At 38.9% G+C, this 6107-nt stretch overlaps 1 long non-coding RNA gene across 1 annotated transcript; it reads left to right on the top strand.

The window, feature by feature from the left end:
- Positions 1-3637: 3637 nt before the first annotated feature.
- LOC145792452 (uncharacterized) lies at positions 3638-4542 on the top strand. The gene is made up of 2 exons (XR_014331852.1): positions 3638-3807; positions 4284-4542. It is a non-coding gene; the product is annotated as an uncharacterized LOC145792452 (long non-coding RNA).
- The last annotated feature ends 1565 nt before the right edge of the window (positions 4543-6107 follow it).

The following is a 6107-nucleotide window of genomic DNA, read 5'->3' as shown; positions in this document are numbered from 1 at the left end:
CCGTTGTAGCAGGACAGTTTACGGGGTCATGTCGGACCGTTGTAGAAGAACAGTTTACGGGGTCATGTCGGACCGTTGTAGAAGACAGTTTACGGGGTCATGTCGGACCGTTGTAGCAGACACTGTGTGGTTGTGTCAGACCGTTGTAGAAGACAGTTTATGGGGTCATGTCGGACCGTTGTAGCAGCTGACCGGAATCAATGTCGGGACAGTTTATGGGGTCATGTCGGACCGTTGTAGACAGTTTATGGGGTCATGTCGGACCGATGTAGCAGCTGACCGGAATCAATGTCGGGACAGTTTATGGGGTCATGTCGAACCGTTGTAGAAGAGGTTGTGGTGGTGCACCAAGGGGGCGACTTAGGGAGTGCGCCATGAGCGACTTATACATGATACTGTGTATAACCCCCCCTCAAACTCAAATAGGTGTGAAGAGAGAAACCTATTTGAGGTTGAAACAAAGGGATTGATAAAGCTGACCAGTGTAGAAGACACTGTATGAGTGTGTAGATAGGCTGCCCAAAAAAAATATGCATGTAGATATATATCGAGCCCTCAAAAGTCGTGCCCTCAAAAGGCGTGCCCACTTTATCAAAAGATGTGCCATGAAAAGGCGTGCCAGTTTGTCGGGCGTCAAGAGGCGCGCGATGCGCGTGGCTGCCTCGGCTATTTAACCAAGACAGAGCCTGAGGTCGAGGCAGAAGCAAGAAACCTGCGAAATCCTCTGTAAAACTCTTCGTTGTGCTGAGAGAGAGAGTCTGTAACACTCTGTTGTGAGAGAAAATGGCTTCGTCGTCCCGTCCTCTGCTTACTCTCTTTCCCGACCTCAACGAGTCCACAAGAGAGAGAACTGGTGCGGTGGCACTGGAACCTCAACCAAGCACCACTGGGTTTGCTCCGTTGAACTTTCCGATGCAGTCGGTGGAGCAAAAAATGGCAGTGCAGTCGGATGTGGAGGCCAATCAATATACATTGAAGTCATGTGTGGAAACCATGACTGCGGTCACAAACTTGTCGCACCGGCTGCAGAGTAGGACAAATGAGGTGCAGCAGTTAAACGCCCAACTGGCTCTGCTCCAGCGCATGTATAAGGATGCGCGAGCAGAGATAAGTGTGCTAAAGGCGGAAAATAAGGAGCTGAAGCGGAAGGCCACCGTGATGTTCCGATTTGGAGGGCCGCCATATGCTGCAGTGGAGGAGCATGGTGGAGTGATCGTGCCCAGTGGAGTGGGAAACACAGAGGCAGCACCGTCAAGGGCCGCCCAGGACGGAGGCAAAAAGAAAAGACCGGCGGCAGAGTAAAGAAGAAGTGAGGTCGATGTGTGGCCGCTGCAGAAAAGAAAACAAAGCTTTTGTTGTTGTTTGTTTGTTTGTTTGTTTGTTTTTTTTTTTTTTTTGTGTAGAAATGTGATGGGGGTTAATTCCCTGTCATGAATAAAACGATGTGTGGTGTGTTTTGGTTTATGATTTGTGTTTTTTTTTTTTTTTTTTTTAATAGATATGTGATATAATAAATGAAATTATAAAATCAATGGGGAACAGGTTGGCAGAAGAAAAGTTTAAAAGAAATGATGGAAAATATTAAAAGAAATGTAGGAGAAATGATGAGTGTAATGTGATGATGATAAAAGAAAATAAAAATCATGAAAAGACATGCCACGTGAGTTGAAGAATAAAAAATAAAAAAAGGAAAAGGTTGAAAGATTAAAAAACCAGAGGTGCATGTGTGAGTGTGTGGGTCTCTTGTTTATATTAAAAAAAAAAACCAGAGGTGCATGTGTGAGTGTATGGGTCTCTTGTTTATTTATTTATTCTTCCAAAACTGAAGAGAGAGGGATGTATGCCGTGTGTGTGAATGGTGTAGCAGTGTAGTGTGGGTGGAAAATGTTTTTGTTTGTTTTTGTTTTTGTTTTTTTTTTTTTTGGGTTTTTATTTGTTGTTTTTTTTTTTTTTTGTTTTAAATACAATATATCTCCTTCATTGGGTTTCCAATTCGGTGGAGAATGATTACGTGAGAGGGAGAGTGAGTTGGTGGACTAAGCATGGAGAGAACGAAAAAGGAATAAAAAAATGAGAGCAACGCTGGTGGAGTAATATAATATAAAAAAAAAGATATATATATATATATATAAAATAAAAAAAGTTGGAAACAAATAAATAAAAAAAAGTGGAAGACAATATGATACAGGTGTGTATGGATGTGATAATGAGAGGGAAAGAAACTGGGTGGGTGTGATTAAATAAATAAAAGAAGAATGGGTTGAGTTGTCCCTGTATCTCTGTGTGTTTGTTTTTTTTTTTTTTTGTTTTGTTTTGTTTTGTTTTGTTTTTTTTTTTTTTGTGTTTACTTCATGGCCGTGAAAACCAAGAGCTAGATAGTGGGCTCCATGCATGTGTGTATCTGTGAGAGATGAGAGAGAGAGAGTGCGGAGGGCGGGGCTCAGTGCCGGAGCGTAGTTGCGGCGGTGGCCAAGAGTTCCGGCGACGGCATTGTTGGAGCAGTTGCTTGCAACCAGACAAGGGTTCATCCTTCATAAAGCCCAAAACGGGTGTCTGAAGTCATTCCGTTGTTTCGGGTAAGGAGCACACGTGCGCGGTCCCGCCGTGGAGACCTGGAGTGGTGAATTTGCCTCCTTTGCGGGTTGAAATTGGAGAAACGAAGTCATGGAAGAACAACGATTGGCTTCCAGATTTAGGAGTTCTCTGTACGGTGCTGCTCATTTGCTTCTCCTATAGTGAGGATCGATGAGGGTTTTGTTAGAGAGATTTGTGGCGTGTATGAAAGCACAAAGAGGCTAAAACGATCTCCGGGAAAAACACGAGTCTGGGTGACCCATTGGTTCTGTGGTCGGCCATTGACAGAGAGACCTGCAGTATTATACTGGGGGAGATTTCCACCAAAATGCGACCCATGAGGTAAGGTATTCAACTGAAGCTGACGGTTCGAGAAGGGGGAGATGACGTTGTCGGCGAGAGAAGTGAAGGAGAGGAGGCCGGGTCGGACAGTAAGGGTTGAAGAAGGTGGGGTGATTGTGGTGGGCTATCCGTGGCAATTGGGACTTCTGTGTTTGATGGAAGTAAGCTTGGGATTGAGCCATACTCCGTGGAGGTGTTGAAAAATTCCAGCGGGCAGCGAAGGCATGGTTGCCGGCCGGCTGCCCGCCGGAAAGAAAGGAATATAGGCCTAAATCTTATTGCTCTGATACCATATAAATAAACTGATGTATTATTGATTGATTGTATTGATTACAAGATTGTTGTCTATATTTTGTATATTACAAGCTATTATATAGGAGAGGATTTGGGAGTAGGTGAGGTAGGTGAGTGGTGGTAGTGGATGGTAGTGGAGGTGGTGGGTGGTAGTGGAGATGGTAGGTGGAGTTGGTGGTGGGGTAATTTACACAATTTACAATTTACATTAACATGTAAGACATAATATTTTATTTTATCAATTATTTTAAATTATTATTATTTATTATTCATTTTTGTTAACTATTTAAACCAAACCCCAACTAGCCAAACAAAGTGCGTCCTGTCCAGATTAAATTATTAAACAATTAATAGGTCAGTCAACGCTGACGAACACCGAAGTCTTGGGCGAAAGTCATATACTTTGTTCGGAAAATGAGAACAAATTAACTTTACATCTGGGTTTATAAATTTGGGTTTTTCTAAACGATCTCATTGTGCTAAAAACTATGGCTTCAATGAAGATTTTGATACTTTTTTTTGAGTCTCTGTTGATTGTTTTGCTTTTGCTAGCATTTCAAGTGGCTTCAAGAGAATTCGTTGGAATTTCTCGTCCTCGTAAGTTTTCTTCCTTATCAAGTCATGATTTTTTTTAGAACTTCCTATTGATATTAGTCTCTTGTGTTTTCACGAATAAATTTACAATGATAAATAAGAAAAAACTCTAAACCCATCTCGAGTCAAAAAATTTGTTTAGGGAGGGAAGATTAAAATTATTGGTAACAAATAATATTTTATAATTTCAATAAAGGCAATTACAAAAGTGAGAGGAAAATGAGCAATTTTAAGAGATTCCAAGTCTTTAATATTTTTAAGATTATACCATTTGTGTTAAAAGTTTTAAAAAGTTTTCACTAATTTGCTAATTTTTTCTCCATAGATATGCTGTGGCAATTACTTTTTGGGTCGCCTGTCAATAAATTACTCTTGATATGGGAAAATAATTGCAATTAGTTTTTAAGTAGCAAAGATATGAAAAACCAATTTTAATTATGGTATCATTTGATTAACATGAGTTAATTTGGTTGAAACAGGCGAAACAGCAGCAGATGCTCCATGGGGTCACAATTACAAGAACAGCTATTATCGTGCTCCTCAGAAACCATGATGATAATTATTGTCATTCAAACAAATTTCACATCTACTACTTCAATTCTGGCTGAAAATTAGTTGTATTATTACTAGATTCTTGCAAACATAATAATTGATGTAAACTTTGCAATCTTCCATAAAAGAACTTTGATTGGGATGTATTTATGTGAAACATCAGTAGATAATAAATTAAATTCAATATATTTGTTTCCCTTTTTATTTGTTAACAATTTCAAAAAATAAAATAAAAAATAATTGGACCGTCCAACCTGCTTGGTATATTTTGATGATCAATTTTGTTTATATTTTAAGTTCAGGTGTATAAATTATTCATTAAAAAAAATTAAATTGATCTAGTAATTTTAACCATATAATTCATCTTATTTGTTTTGAAATATATTCTCACGGGTTCTTCTCTATAAGCATATGGAATTGTTAAGATTTAGCAAGAATTATTTAGAATTGATTGACTTAAAATTCTGCATGCGTGATTATTGGGTATAAAAGTCTTAGTATTGTTAAAATTTACTATTTTTCTTGGGCCATAGATAATATTTTTATTTCATAGTATGTGAGAAAAATGGTATTTCCGGATTTGCTATTATCAAAATGATATGAATCACTTGAGTTGCCCTTAGAAGTTTTGAAGTGTAATTTTTTTTTTTTTTGGGGGGGGGGGGAAGGGGGAAAGAGAGGATGTGAGAACTAGAACATCCAATTTGAGCTTGTATGGCTCATCCACGATACCTTCAGGCTCATCTTGTAAGTTGTGTGTATTGATCATTCATGAAAAAAAATTAAAGGGTAAATTACATTTTAACCCTCTATGATTTGCCCAAAAAATACGGAACCTCCTCATAGTTTCATTTGTAATACTTAAACCTTTAGACTTAATACCAAATTGTAATTTTAAACGAACGTAATAGAAGTAATAAAAAGTCATAAATGCCCTCGTATATGTTATACTCAGTCATTTTATTTGTATATTTCGTCTCTCTCTCTCCCTCTCTTTCATTCTCTCTCCCTCTCTCTCTCTCTATATATGTGTGTGTGTATATCTTCTCTCTCACCGTGGCCACCATCATCACCACCACCTTTCAACACCAAACCCACCTTCTTCACCCATTTTCACAACCAAATTCCATCACTACTACCATCAAGCTCCACAATCACCGTCACCTCAAGCTTCATGTCACCACTGCACTGTCACGACCACCATCGCCTAGCTCCGTTAAAATCAAGAACCACCCTTTACAAAGTGCTATGAAGCAGCAAAAGATGGTGGATGATGAAAGAAAGAAATAGATTTAGAGATATTTCTTTGGAATGTGTGAAGTTAGTTTTCGGACAACTTTCGACATGTCAAAACCACCCATTTTAGGAAGAACTGAGAAAACAAAATGGCGTAGGATGAAGCCTAAAGCAAGTTGAAGAGATTGGTGAAAGAACGGGATAAATTTGTTAAGAATCAAGAAATTATGGAGTTCGAAAGATGGGCTAAAGAAATGTCGGAAACGGGAAAAAAAATCTTATTTTTGGTCATCTTTCAAAGCTCTGACAGTATGCAAAAAGAATGGAACGAGGCGTGTGAAGAGTGATACGAAAACTAGGCCGCGAGGTGAATCCAATGAAGCAAAAATGAGGCAAAACAGAGTTACGAGGAAAGAAATACAAGGGCTTGAAGTGGTGCGTTTGAATCTGAAAATCTGATCTTTTCAGGCTTGTTCGTGCATGTGATTTGGAGAAGATAAAAATCGATTTGGTTG

Source organism: Camellia sinensis, chromosome 6 (genome assembly GCF_055761805.1).
Source record: "Camellia sinensis isolate YWXY chromosome 6, ASM5576180v1, whole genome shotgun sequence".
Classification (NCBI taxonomy): Eukaryota; Viridiplantae; Streptophyta; class Magnoliopsida; order Ericales; family Theaceae; genus Camellia; species Camellia sinensis.
The sequence above is the reverse complement of the archived record's forward strand: the minus strand, read 5'-3'. Positions and strand labels throughout refer to the sequence as shown.